This window comes from Malus sylvestris, chromosome 3 (assembly GCF_916048215.2).
Source record: "Malus sylvestris chromosome 3, drMalSylv7.2, whole genome shotgun sequence".
Taxonomy (NCBI): domain Eukaryota; kingdom Viridiplantae; phylum Streptophyta; class Magnoliopsida; order Rosales; family Rosaceae; genus Malus; species Malus sylvestris.
In genome coordinates this window covers 33,623,103-33,638,632 of record NC_062262.1, presented here as the reverse complement: position 1 = coordinate 33,638,632, position 15,530 = coordinate 33,623,103, and the positions used below count along the sequence as shown (strand labels likewise).

At 35.1% G+C, this 15,530-nt stretch overlaps 1 pseudogene; it reads right to left on the bottom strand.

Moving 5' to 3' along the window:
• Positions 1–47: 47 nt before the first annotated feature.
• LOC126615973 (serine/threonine-protein kinase STY13-like) lies at positions 48–3,359 on the bottom strand (annotated as a pseudogene).
• Positions 3,360–15,530: the final 12,171 nt, after the last annotated feature.

The following is a 15,530-nucleotide window of genomic DNA, read 5'->3' as shown; positions in this document are numbered from 1 at the left end:
CAATTCATTCCTGTCAAAAGAACCATATATTCTGTTTAGAGAAAAAATACCAAACAAAACTGCCGGACCTTTTTCTATGGGTTGCAACAAAACATTACACAGCACAAATTGCAGAAAAAGTTTGAATCCCAAAAGAATTACATTAATAAGAATAAAGAAGGAACCACAAACAATAACATGGCTTTTCAAAAACGCTGTTTATGCATTATTCAGAGATGTGTGCCTGCAGTCTAGCACTTAACTGGCAACCGGTTTTAGGTTTTCCTTAATTTGCACTGCACAGTCTATAAAACTATGTTACACGAAACAAAGAAGGTCATGGACCGCGAGGTGTGGCGAAACAGAAACAGCCGGTGGACTGGTTTTCAAGTATCATGCCGCCTCCCTTGCTCGTATCTATTGCATCCAACAGCTTCACTACCTCTTCCATTTCAGGGCGTTTATCCGGGCTGGCAACCTTACATTTTCGCATGACGCTGGCCAGTGTGCTCGGGCAACATCTTGGAATCTCTGGTCGTAAATTCTGCCATCATAGCATAAAGTATATAAGACAAAACATGAAGAAATAGTATACGTTACAAGTTACGACAAACATTTGGTGATCGACATAACTTAAAAACCAATGATAGACAAAGAACTTGACGAATTATGTGCAACGACAAACCAACCTGTCGCACTACTGCAGATGAGACATCGGCAAAACTTAGATTAGGATAAGGCATGTCGCAGCAATAGATTTCCCATAAGCAAATACCAAAACTATAGACGTCGCATTTCCTGTTGTATGGCTTGCCATCAAGGACCTACAGAACCTTTCATGTTAAATTCTGATCCAGTTTGCAGGAAAGGGAAAGATGGATAATCGAAAAAGAGTGCTTCAAATCTTTATAGAACTAGATTTTGGAAACAATGAATTAAAACAATTATACCTCTGGTGTCATGTACCTAAGGGTACTAGTCTCTCCAGTCATGTCCCTCGGGTTCTGAGCTTCTACTCGAGCAACGCCAAAATCAGCAATTTTTAATGTTGTACGAGTATCTAGCATCATATTTTCTGTTTTCACGTCACGGTGTACAATTTTCTTCGAGTGAAGATAGCTCAAACTGAGAAAATGGAACACAGAACCAAATCCTTTAGTTTAAAACCCAACAACAAATTGAATAAAATCAATCACAAAAAACTGAACCTGATTCACCCTTTGGAGAGATCTAAAGCAAGTTGAATCACAACCTTAAAGGCAAGTTTCTTTCTTCTATTCCTGATCAAAAAGTTCTTTAGCGTCCCACCAGGAACATACTCAACAACAACGCAACAAGCTCTGGAAGGAGGACATTTATGATTATCGTTTGATGTGTTTTTAACAAGGATTTTAAGATTGGAAGTTCCCATTGAAGCTCCAACAAACTGTCACAGATACAACCGTTCCAGTTTAAATAGATAAATCTCAACTGTATGAGAAGATAATAGCACACAAACATCATTGGAAGATCTCATTTTGACAATATTTCTAAAATCCAAAAATTATTAGGACAGCAAACTGCATCAAATTTTTCATCTGAAACCATCACGACTTTATATCATGCATACTGATACGAAGAATCAACGTATATTAGTTTTACCTTTGGAATATTTGGGTGGTCAAGTTTATGCCAAACAGCAACATCTTGCTGAAACGATGCCCGAAGAGCAGCAGTTTCAGCTGCTGTGGCAATACCATCCTCCCCTCAATCCAATATCTTCACTATAATATCAAAAATAGCAGCGGGCCATGAGAAGAATATTGATAAAAACAAAGACATGATCTCCTACTGATTGGGGTTTCATTTTACACTTGAATTATACAACGCTGATTAGTGATTCATAAGACTTGCAATACACACGACCGCTGTACGAAATATTTTTGTATTTGATATTTTGTATCTATACGTAGGCAAGCAAGCACTCACGTGAACTGCTTCTTTTCTGCAGTGAAGTAAGTAAACCTTGAGTCTAATAACACTGAAACTTTGAAATTTAAGTCCACCATGCTAAAATCATTCCCAATAGTGATAGATTGATAGTTAAGATGTCTCAAGAAATAGATTAACCGTCTAATATACGATCGCTATAGCAACCTCCTGCTAATACTCAAGGCTTGTTTGGGACTACTATTGTCTTCTGCAAGAAGTGCAGAAGCGCTTCTAATAAACACGTTGAAATTGTTATTAAAAATCAAAGTGCTTTATGGAAAGAGCTTCTACTACCTAAATGTGTTTCAAGTTTGTTTTCTGAAAAAACAGAGTCAAAAGTGCTTTTGGTTATCAGAAAGAACTTCTAGCTCTCCCAGAAGCAATCGCAAAGACCCTTAACACTATACGAAACAATTATAGGTGACGGATCACCATCTACCAACTCATCAAAATGTATTTTTTCTCTTCATTAACCACTAAATTATGTTTAAGAAGTCAATAATATGCAAACTTAAGGTATGCAAAAATTCCTGCACATTCATCAAAATTGCAACAAAGAAAAAGAATTGAAGCCTTCAGAGAAATCAAAGTACCTGCAACATCTTGGCCGTCATAGGCGCAGTGGTACATGGTGCCATACGTTCCATGAGCAATAACATGTCTTATATCCAACTTAGCCAAATCAATCTCCCACTCTTCCATCTTTGCATTCACTTCCCTCTCCCTCTCCCAACCCCTACTCAAGTGCTTCTCTAACTGGACATCCCAGCTCTTGAAATCGATCTTATCGGCCCGAAAAAAACACCTCTTTCTCAACCCCTCCTCCCACATCCTTCCCCTTCGAACCCAAACTACTCGACCTTCGAAGTCCCTCAACTTCCATTTTTCTAAACTTCCCAACTCTTACTCAAAAATCGAACTTCAATGACCCAAAACAAAGAAACCCAACAACGAACACACGATTTCGACACAACCCATGAATCAAAACACACCCAAAACTTGTTTGTGCTGATCAAGTTCAAAACTTTTAACACAAGCAACCGCCAAATCTCAAAACTTCACCTTCACAACATAAAAACTTCCTTAAACCCTCCGAAAACTCGATTGAATTTTGAGAAAGGAGCTGGAAAAATAAAAACGCCCCCCCCCCTCCCCCCGGGGGGAAACCTTGGAGCTGAAGAATCCCACCAAATCGAGAAAAAAAATCAGATGGGAAAAAAGGTAGGAAAAAAAATGTTTTGGGTATCAAACGAGAGTGAGAGCCAATAGAAAGAGAGTGGACAGAATCGTAAAAGAAAAAATCAAACAAATATATAGGAAAATTTATGCACGGGTTAAAGCAGTAAATTTTTGGGTCAGGTAAAAAATCCAAGCTTGATTTCGGAGTTTATTTACCTTCCTTTTTAACTGATTGACCGGAATTTTGTGATTTCGTTGTCCTTCTTCAGATGGTCCGTCAAAATGTATGAATCTTCGGTTAAATAAACAAAAACACGGTTTTGTTTGATCCTAAATCATACATGCGCCCCTAATCTTCGCTTCATCGAATAAAATCATTTTGAGGGTTCTCTAAATATTTGGCATGAGTATTTTTTATGCTCATTAAGTGTTTGGTATATATTGGTGGGTTGATGATAAGAAGTTCATTTTATTCGGAGAAATGTTTAAGTGAATAACTTAAAAAGATTTGCGTATTTTACTTTCTGTTTCCATCTAAAATCTTAAATTTTTAACGTTGAAAATCCATTACTCGAATTTTAAATCCGCAACTGTATACAAGTGGTTGATTTTCCTAGAAGAATGTGAGCAAAATTTGGATTGCATCAGATAAATTTCGATAGGTGAGATGAACGAAAACAAAGAATCCTTTGCTGAATGTCAACTGTAATAAAAGAAATAATAGTAACAATGATAATACTAGTTGACATTTCGTAGTCACCCACGTCACAAATATTCTCTGTCTAGGTCGTTCGTTTGTAACTAAAGTTCTGTCGGCAAATATATATTTGCCGGACAGTATATTCCTTCCAAACACATTCATCAATTTTTAATTTTGATTTTGTGCCGATGTTGAGGTGAAAAAAGTTAATGTTCCATCATAAAATCAATTTGGAATATGAGGAATAGTTCAATTACTTATAAGCATATGTAATTTCTTCTTTTATCAATGTGATATTTATTTTTAACATAAAGAAACTATACAGTGAGACAATCATAATTAGATATCAAATATGTTACCTATTCAAGTTGAATGTGATAAGTGTTACAAACAAGAGAACTTAGGTGAAACGAGTTTACCGTCATCTGACATTTGAGGCTAGTAGTACAAAATCATGTAGAGAGCGTCTTACACATGACTTGTATTAATGATCCAAACATCACGGTAACATGTTTTAAAAAATTCTCTCAATTTTGCAAATGAAAAAAAAATAATGATAGATTGTATTGCTGGTGACTTGATTTGGGCTATTTTGGAGGATGGATAAAAATGAAATCAAGCATTGACAAAATATATCATAATATATTTTTATCCTATTCCCCTATTTTTTTGAAGAAATTTATTTGAATCCCACTTTGTCCCTAGAAGAATAATTGAAAGTCTAGGCACTTTTCATGTCATTATCGGAAAGGAAAGTGCGCACTAATTTTTAGCTCCCACACACTCTTGTTAAATTTTGATCATTAATTTTTTTTCAATTCATTTGCTTTAATGGCTAAAAATTAAAAAAAAGATTTGTGAGAAGTAGATGAGTGTAGATAGCATTATCCTATTGGAAAAGTTTCTTGACATCTACAAGAATTTAAAAATAGCCAATTTTTTGACAAAAGATGATTCGAGCGTTTCTACAAAGGTCTTAGGGTTTGTCTTAGTAGAATGATCCCTTCGTTTAATTCGCATAACACAATTAGGACCAAAAAGGGCATCTCTCTCTAACTTGAAGGACCGTACGATGCTAGGGATTCCTTGCTTAAGAAGAAAAAAGAAATGATGTAAAACTAGTAATATTTGTTCTATAAAAACAATTGTAGTCCTTTCTTGATCGACCCTTATGGGCAAGGTCGAAAAAGTTCACCAGTCTCACCAAGAAAAAGCTCATCGGTTGGATTGGGTTCCAGTGGATTCGACTAATTGGCTCGTTGGTTAAGGCAATATACCCAATCCCTTAACGCTTGAGTTCAGATCATCATTTTCCATTTTCCTTTTCATAAAAATGAATATATACAAGTAAGGCTATGAATTAGTTTCTTACAACCGAGATCTTGTCAGAATTTCGATAACTCAATCCACTCGAGCACAACTTCGGAATGAGCTGAGCTCTTGACGAAACTATTCGGAAACGAAAGACTCGAAGATGAATTATGACTCCTCCTGCACATGTATATCATCATTCAAAATTTAGGGACCAACAACACTGCCCTGAGGGTATGATGATTTCTCAAATCAGGGCTTACGTTCGAGATCATCTTCATCAGACAATTCAAGGCCGATTTTTTGCTTGAAGTGGTGATGATGTGATCCATGCCAAATATGAATGTGCTTGGTTTGATCCTGCAAACCCTATTTGAAAGCAACAAATTAATGATGGTAGAACTCCAGAAGAACAGAAATAAAAAAGTGTAATTCTGTGTAGACCCTCAAACAGATGCATGCAGATAACGCCATTTACCTTGGAGTAAACAGCTAATCTAACATCCGTGATTACACCATCAGCTTCAACTCTTAAATCGTGGTTGCCTATACAAGTTGCTTCGACCTTCACACACTGGGAACTGTCCTTTTCTGTCTGCACAGACGTTTAGAAACTTGCTGAGGGAATAACTCGATGGAACACAAACAAGAAACAACTTGCACATAAGATATTATAATGCAAAGTTGAAAAAATGGCCAATTAGCGTAAGACTTCCTCAATCAGAAAGCTCCCATCTGGTTTATAAGTGGTCGAAACCTTCAATAACTTTGAGCCAGTGCTATCGTATTCATTCTCCCACTCAGGTTCCGTGGTATGTCTTTCACAATGATGGATTCTGAAAGGGGGAGAAGAATACCATATGGAGTGTATGGCAGCACAAAAGGATTTCCGTTACAACTCTACTTTTACAATGACAAATCTACACGATAATACAGGAAATGATCATTACAGCTGGAGCTTCTTCAATTATTTTCTGGTGTCTTCTCTGTACGCTGCAATCTCTTTCATATAAATGTAGAACATTCCCATGTTTGTCCCCAAAGATCTACAATATCAAACAATCACCAAAAATCAAATCATATGGTTCTACGCCAATTCATGTCATGTCACGTTAAATTTAGTTTTTCGGTAAGAAAACATTTTTATTATCTTTTTAAAGTATTATTTAGACATGCATGTTGATATAATGCTCTAATAATTTCGTGTTTTTGTCACAACAAAGGGTCACAATCCTGCGAAGATGAGCTAACTCCAAAAACTCAACCTCAGTGTGAACTTAGAAGATTATTATAATATCTTTTGCGTTTCTTTTCATTTTTTAGTTGTTGAGGATAATTCAGTGCATGGGATGGGATTGGGCTGCATTGGGCTAGTTGTGTATTAATTTGGGGCTTCATTAGGCTTCTAGAAACAAGTTTTTGCTCTTTCTGACATACAGTCATATATGTGTACTCAGAATTTAGAACCTTGTCCAACAAAGTGAAGATTCAAGCGATACTAGGAATTAGAACCTCATCTGGTCAGATCATTTTAGAACAAGCGAATCATTTATGATGAAGAAGATGGTTGTTTTATTTTTATTAGGCCTTCCACAATCTAAAAAAATGAGTGCGCTACCAATAATATAAGAATTAAATTTCTTTATCTGGTCAGATCATTTTAGAACAAACGGACCATTTATGATGAAGAAGATGGTTGTTTTATTTTTATTAGGCCTTCCAGTCTGAAAAAATGAGTGTCTACCAATAATATAAGAATTAAATTTCTATGGACCGGAAAAGTTTTGTGAGAGTGATTCTTAGTTTTGAGTTCAATATATATATATATATATATATATATATATATTAACAAACATTATTATCTACACTAAGAGGGGTGGGGGAGTGGGTTAAGCCTTACAATGAGCTATCAATAATCTGATTCAAATTTGCCCGCCTTTGACGAGAATCGAACCTAATACCTCTTAGTATATTGAACTCATGAATATGATGCATATACAACAAATGACAAGAGAGAGAAAAGAGGTAACCAATCATAAAATAGAGAAAATAAAAAAGTAGACAGGTTCCACACTAATATACAAAACTGACCTGTCAAACTCATACAACTGTGGCAATGGCGTAATACGAATCAAATTTTCGATGCCTAATTCTTATATCTAGATATCACGCTCACGTAACCATTGTAAAATGCCTTTGTGGATAGAGTATTGAGTTTTTACCCATGCCTCCCAGGTTCAAAACTTCCTCTACTCTAAATTATTGTGATAGTTTCGAATTCTTCTCTCTCTGCTTAATAATAATAAATTTAAAAAAATACTTACACATTATACACAAGGGGTGTGATATCCACACACCATTTTTTACTTCTCTTACATCCTTTTAATTTTCGGCCGTCGGATCGGATGAATTGAAGAAGATCAAATGACAGAAATTAACAAGGGTGTGGAAGAAGTAAAAATGGATATGTGGATAACACACCCCTATACACAAATCAATGATTTGATATATGGATGGGGCATTTACAAGAATATTAATATTAGTGGGTCAATTAACTTTTTCTATGTTGAGCAAAATAACAAAGGTTTGATTGATCAAGAAATGACAAAATGCAAGGACTCGCTATCGTCCCAACATGCAACAACCTTAGCTATTATTTCTCATGGAAATCGATCATTTCTGTGTCATCTATCAAAGCTTGTGATTAAGATGGAGCACATGCATCATCACCAGCCTCACACTTGTCCGCACTTTTACCTAACACCATCATGCCTTTCGCAACTATATGATAAAAGCAATTTAGAATCTATGACATGTTGCATTGCTGGCTAATTACCTATACATATATAGATATATAGATATATACACACACATCTGTCTTGAATTTCCTTCGTCACAACATTTTCGAGAAATGCTGTAAAACAACTAAAATTCTATTTTAAAAGTTATATTTAAATAAAAAAATTTACTAGATGTTGTAAAAGAGTTTTTATTATAGCAAAATAAATAATCACTCTTTAAATTTATAGTGCAACTATTCACTTGCTAAATATTAGAAAAATAATAAAACTCAAGGGTGTACCCTTGAGCCAAGATGAGAAGGGTGTTTTAGAAATTGAGTAGGTTGAGTTTGAAGTGTTAATGAAAAATATTCAAAGTTTGTTAAATTACGGAGTGTTAATGAAGATAAAAAGTTAAATTAATTAGCTAAAATAGTTTTTTAACACTATTCATTTGTTAGGTTAACAAAAATTTAGATTTTATCTTGAAGATGCTCTTAATGTATATGTATACTTTCAGAAGGGCCCATTTAGCGCTCACTTGTTTCAATCTTTCATTGATTTGTCTTAATAATGTGGTGTTGTTGCTAAGCAGTATAATTTAGTTGTTAAATACTTTTTGTTACATGTAAATGAGAAATCTTAATTTTAATTTTTATGAATAATAAGTGTGACATCAAAATATTAAAATAATGATGTTAAAGTAAAAAGTGGAGTACTTCCCATGTAGGGTTTGGTGTGGGTACGGTTTCGTTTTGGTGGCTGTAAAAGTTTGCACTTTGCATTTAGGCTTGGACGCTACATTTGTCTTCTGGTCAGCCCCATAAGCTCCCAATCACATAGCGCATCTTGCTTGCTTTTTCTCATACACTTCACGTGTACACGCCATTCAGCCTATTCTTTACAAAGAATTTTGCTAGGAATAATCTCACATGTAAGTAAGTTTAGTCTTAATATGCATCAACGGCTGACAGTTATCCACTAATGCATAGACAACTAATCAAAACATTAATTATACTTATTCTTTACTTTTGCATCAATATCTTAGAATCGTCTACTAATTACATGCATTAACGGCTGACAGTCACTCACTAAAATATAAGTGTCTAATTTAACATTCTTCTTCTTCAAAACTACGCTTATTTCTTTTTGCATGCATTAACGGTCAGAATTCACGACAATTCGCTAACTCATAGGTGCTCTCCAAAAGCATTATCAATCAATCTTATTCATATCTATGATGATCTCATTCTTCTTGTAGTAATTATATGATATCCTAGAGACATATAGAGGGTGTGTGTAGATGCATAACTGAAGCTTTGATTTGTAGAGTTTTGCTTCCATAAAAGTTTTGTGTAACCAAAGTGGCTTGGTGACTTTGTTTCAAGTCATCAATTGCTTTTGCTCACAAAAAAGCGGATCAAAATTTCTGGAAAAAGCAAAGTCCCACTGCGTTTGCCAGAATTCTATATCCCTACCTATTGTTTAACTTGCAAGAAGAGACTCTTGCTCTCAGTTACACTCCAATTCCAACAATGCATGGTCACCCCTAACGTAGAAAACACCCTCACTCTCTTTCTCTCTCTCTCTCTCTCTCTCTCTCTCTCTCTCTCTCTCTCTCATATATCAATTTAAACTTGACTATCCTTTTAAATTAGATAAATCCTTTTAATTAGTGTTTGATTGTTATCTAACGGTCAAAGCCTCCAAAGCTTGTTTTTGGTGTGGCCTCTTTTGGGGGGCTGCTAATTCTGTACACCTTTTTTGAATAATTTATAATAATCAAGTAATCGGACCTAGCCGCCATTATCCCTTTTTGAAAATAATTCATTTAAAAATATCCCTTTCGACACAAGAGTCTAAACAATATCACTTCCCACTAATTTGGACTTTGAAAACCCTAGCTACCAACAAGAATACATGATGATCAAACCTAAATTTGATCCCTTTTCTAATCTCTTCGTTTCTGCCAATTTTGCATAACTTGTAAATAATTCTATACTCATAAGGCAACAAATTACATAGTCATGGTAACTATCTCTATTTTGATTGATGCATCTTTATTCTCGGAATTTAGGAGAATAAAACACTTTGTGATCAATTTTACGGAAAGAGTTGAACTCTCATTTCTCTCTCTCTCTCTCTGTTGATTTTTTTGAGTCAAAATTTTCTCCTTGATTCTCAAACCTACTTAATAATTTTGGACTATGAAAGATGTCACAGCCCGTTCCGAAATACTTTTATCGAAGGTGTGAAAAGACTAGAATGCCCTTGGGCGTTGAGATGAGTCGTATGTGACATGGTTTTAGAAATGGACCAATATAATTATTTTCCTAAGTTTTTGGGGCCAATGAGAACTAAACCTTGGTTAGTTGTGATTGGTGTGTAGATTGGACCACACACACACATCCACATTACTTTATATCTCTCTTCCCTCCCGTGCTCTCTCTCTATCTCTCGGACTCTCTCTCTCTCTCCTTCGAAATGGTACGGACAAGCACCCAAGACCCTTGAAACTTCACGGATTATGGCCAAAATTAGTACCATTGTGCTCGTGAGGACCATACGAGTTCAAAGGTACCCATTTCAGGTAAGAACTCGTTCGATATCACGTTGAAAATTCAAGCTCCGAGTTGAGCACTATTCACAAACTTTTAAATGGTTATGTTTTAGAACAATCCAGGCTTGTAGGAAGCTTAGTGATGTCCCAAGGAAGCTTGGAGTTCTTCATTTGAAGGTTTTGGACGTCGGGATCGTGTGGACGAAGTTTGGCCGGTTTTCTTGGAATTTTCCAGTGAGATTCCGTGACTTTTAGAACTTTAAATTAGTATGATCGTGTTCTACAAGTTATGAGCTTCATTTTGGTATAAAATACATGAAAAATTGTGCAAAAACGAGTGACAAATGGGCAGTTGCAGGTCTACCTAGAATTCGGCGCCGGTGACACAGTTCCGGCGTCTGGAGGTTGAAGACGATGCGCGTGAGGCCGTGCCCTCCCCGCACGTGGGGGCGCGTGAGCCACCTAAAAATTTATCTAAAAATATCACAATATTCGTGAGGTTGTGTAGGTCACGTTGGTATATTTAAATACTAAAATTGAGCAATGTATGAGAAGTTATTAGCTAGTTTTGTATATATGCTTTAAAATAACGTTTTTATAGTTAATTAGCATATATGTGAGACTTATCTCGAGGACGAGCGTATCCACGGGCGACTGGGGGGCTACGACCCTTCGACATACCAGTGCGTGGGCTTTTGTTTTCAGTATATACTTATATACTTGATATATTTCCCAGAAATGCATTTTTAAGGAAAGTATGCTTAGAAATAATATGTCAAATGCTTCTATATTTTGAATATGCATTGCATGGTTGCATATATATATATATATATATATATATATATATATAAATATGGTGCTGTGGAGGCACATGTGAGTTCAAGTAAGTTATGTTTGGTTGTGTGAATCATCGATGATGTGATATGTGATATGTGATATGTGATTAAGTAATGTTGAGCTCATAAAGTTGCACCTAGGGTGATTGTGAATTAGCCAGAGATATGAATTACAGGCCTGTTTATTTACGTCACCTCCCGCACTATATGCTCATATTTGATCCAACTTAAGTGCACAGTCTTGTCGTGCATACCTTATTCATGGTTCCGACTCGTATGTAACTAGCGATTTATCACCCGGCTATTATGAGAGAATAGAGTTGAGCATAATTATATTACACCCAACCTTGTCGTACAGACCCTGTCTAGGGGTTCCGACTTATGTGCAGTACATTGTTGTATAGGTCATAGTAGTGACTCCGGCTAGATTGAGTTTGAGCTATGAATTCAGTCGTACAAACTACCACAGAAGTTCCGACTAACATATCATATTTCTCTGAAATTATTATTACCTGGATTGTTTACTTTGTTACATTTTGGCATGACATACATATGAATATGATTATGTGAAGTATGAACTGAATTGTTATGATTTCAGATATATATATATATATATATATATATGTACATGCTTATATCTTGATTTTGGGAAAATAATACATGTTTTACAGATAGGGGTTAGTATATTGATAAATGAAATGATTTTGTAAAACATTTGTTTTTGCCCACTCACGTTTTCTGTTTTGCGCCCCTCCAGGTTCTAAGTAAGCTTGCTGTTGGTGGCTCGGGATCATCGGCAGTTCTGACCTATTGAATAATAGTAGGACATTTATGGTACTGTGTAACTAGTACTTGACCTACTGGACTGCACCTAGACTTTTTATGCTTTGATTAGAAGTGTTTACGGTTGTAAATAACTCCTATCACTCCCTGCTAGTAGTGCACTATATTAATGTGATTTTTAATTATTCGTATATTTGCTATCTTTATCGCTTCCACACTGTGCACATGGCTACGTCATTCTCACATGACGGCCAGCATGCCTTGACCTCGGTCGGGGTGTGTCAAAAGAAAAAATTGGAAAACATGTATGAAAGGAAAAAATTTCGAGAAAAGTAGATTAATGCTGCTAATGGAGGCATAAGCATATCAATTATAACTATTGATGGGTGGACAACTACTTTTTCAGGTTCCTTAACTATTGTTATAATTAAACCACTCACGTTTTCTGTTTTGCGCCCCTCCAGGTTCTAAGTAAGCTTGCTGTTGGTGGCTCGGGATCGTCGGCAGTTCTGACCTATTGAATAATAGTAGGACATTTATGGTACTGTGTAACTAGTACTTGACCTACTGGACTGCACCTAGACTTTTTATGCTTTGATTAGAAGTGTTTACGGTTGTAAATAACTCCTATCACTCCCTGCTAGTAGTGCACTATATTAATGTGATTTTTAATTATTCGTATATTTGCTATCTTTATCGCTTCCACACTGTGCACATGGCTACGTCACTCTCACATGACGGCCAGCATGCCTTGACCTCGGTCGGGGTGTGTCAAAAGAAAAAATTGGAAAACATGTATGAAAGGAAAAAATTTCGAGAAAAGTAGATTAATGCTGCTAATGGAGGCATAAGCATATCAATTATAACTATTGATGGGTGGACAACTACTTTTTCAGGTTCCTTAACTATTGTTATAATTAAACCACGCTTGACCTCTAACACTCTGAGAGTTTGATATAATTTTACAGAAATTAATTAATTAATTTCTAACCTTGTTTCAATTTCATATATGAACTATTTGATAGTTACATGCAAAACCAGTTGGTAATTACAAGCGAATTTAAGTTACACTAAAGAATGTACAAAGATTTGAATTTGAGACGAAGTAAGTTAAACTCGATCATGATGCTTTTAGTTGTACCCGTTGTTTTTCTCCTTAATGTTATTTTTTGGTAGAAAAAAAAAGTTTAAAAAAAAAAATTTACTAAAATAATCCACCACTTGAAAATACAGTTGATAAATTTCTTACTAACTCAAGCATTGTTGTTTCATAAGGGGCCATACATTTATAGAACCAATGAAATTAAAAAGTGGGTCAATTATTTGTTAATCATTTCACATCTTATGTGTTTCTCAGCATCTAAACCATTTAAAATATGAATAGGAGACGTGTTTAAAACTTAGTGTTTCCTACTTGCATCCTATTTATTTATGTATCTTAGATGTAGTGTTTGGCATGCAACACAATGTCATTCTCTCAGTACTTATAAGGATAGAGGGTGTGGACATAACTAGAATTGACAATTAAAATTAATACCATCTTTTGGTCATTCTCTTTTACTTATCAATTTTCACACTATCACTGGACTAACCCAATGATTTACGTAACATCACTTTTCTTATCCTCACTAATGCATACAAAACAAATCAACTGTGTTACATTTACCATAAACATATGACCACGTCTGTAAGTGCTTGTAAAATGATTGAAATTACTGTTGGTTTGATTTTAGGTTCCAAAAGTACTTGAAGTGTTCCTTTTTTTTTTTTGATAATAAGCACCGAGTATATGCTTTTTGTACAAGTGTTTTTTTTTTTTTTTTTACTAACGGTTGGTTTCAAAAATTTATTCACCAAAAATATTTTTAGTCATTTTAAAAACACTTCCACATGAGTATTATATCATTTTTAAAATTATATAAGTTGGAACTCCTTCATTTAAGTTGGTAAGAGTTAATAGGATATTTTTACAAATGATCCTTTATATTTCGTCATGTCATTAGTTTGGTCCTTTATGTTCTAAACTCATCAATTTTGTCATTCATCTCTTTGTTTTGGTCAGTTCTTGTCGCCTAACTGCGTCGACTCATTAGTTTAGTCCTTGATTTTCCAAACTCATTAATCTACATGGCATCATTTAATTGACTTTGTAGACCCTATACGATTGCCACGTCAGCACCCTAATAACGGATTATTAACGAAGGTGGACGACAAATACAATATTAATGATCAAAGCAAGAGATGAGAAACGAAATTGATGAGTTTGAAACATAAAGAACCAAACTATGAGTTGACATAACATAAAAAACCATTCACGATAAAAATCCGAGTTTATTGTAGTTCAAAGTTCAATGCCTAGTAGAGTTGCTATAAATTGAAGAATAAGGATCTTCTTTGTGAATATTCTGGAAATGGGTGTGATATCCACACATCTCATTTTACTTCTCACAAACCTTTTTAATTTTCGACCGTTGGATCAGATAAATTAAAGAATATCAACGGACAGAAATTATGAAAGGGTGTGTGAGAAGTAAAATAGATGTGTGGATAGCACATCCCTTCCAGGAACCCATCTATCTTGTCCGTCCATCATACATCGTGTGGTCAGAAATCATTTTAAATTTTATTATTTAAAATTGAACACAAACAGTACCTGATAAAAACTGATCGCACGATATACGATAAATGAACACGATTTACGGATCTCCGAGATTCTCATAAAGAGGATGCGGATTCTAAAATGAAATGTTGGGTGTATTCTTCATGAAATACACGTGGTCCTCCAATCAGAAAAAAAGAATAAAAAATACAAGCTGTCCAATTTTGGAGAATATTATTAGTCGCGTGACGAATGACGACCGCCCAATCTTTGCTGCCGCACCGCCCTCCTTTTGACTCTGTCGTTTCTGCCCAGTACTAGAAAGATTCTCGTCTCCTTTCCCTGGCTATTTACCATAATGCCCTTTCATTTTGTTTACAAAATATTTTCTTAATCAAAATTATTATTGTTTAGAATTAGAAACCATAAATAAATAATCGGCTAACTTCTCCCCCCCACAGAAAAAAAAACAACGGCTAGTAAGTCCGTTTGTGGAGAGATTTAATCATTTTTTTTTGTCGAAGAGAGATTTAATCATTTAAGGATGGAAAATATGTGTATTATATGAGATTCTATATATGCACCTATGTATTTATTTAAGGCAGATTTTTTTTTTCCAAATATGCAAGAAAAAATAATAATGCATATGCAGCCTAGTGCATGTTCGATCCCTAGCAATCTCTCATTTTCACTAATATTTAACAATTTAACTCACCAATGCTATCATTTGTAAAAGAAAAACTACAATATATGATCTTAATAATACTAGAATTCCAACTTGTGTTTTGAGTTTGACGAAAAAAGTCGGGAGTGAGCTAGAAGTTGGAAGTTC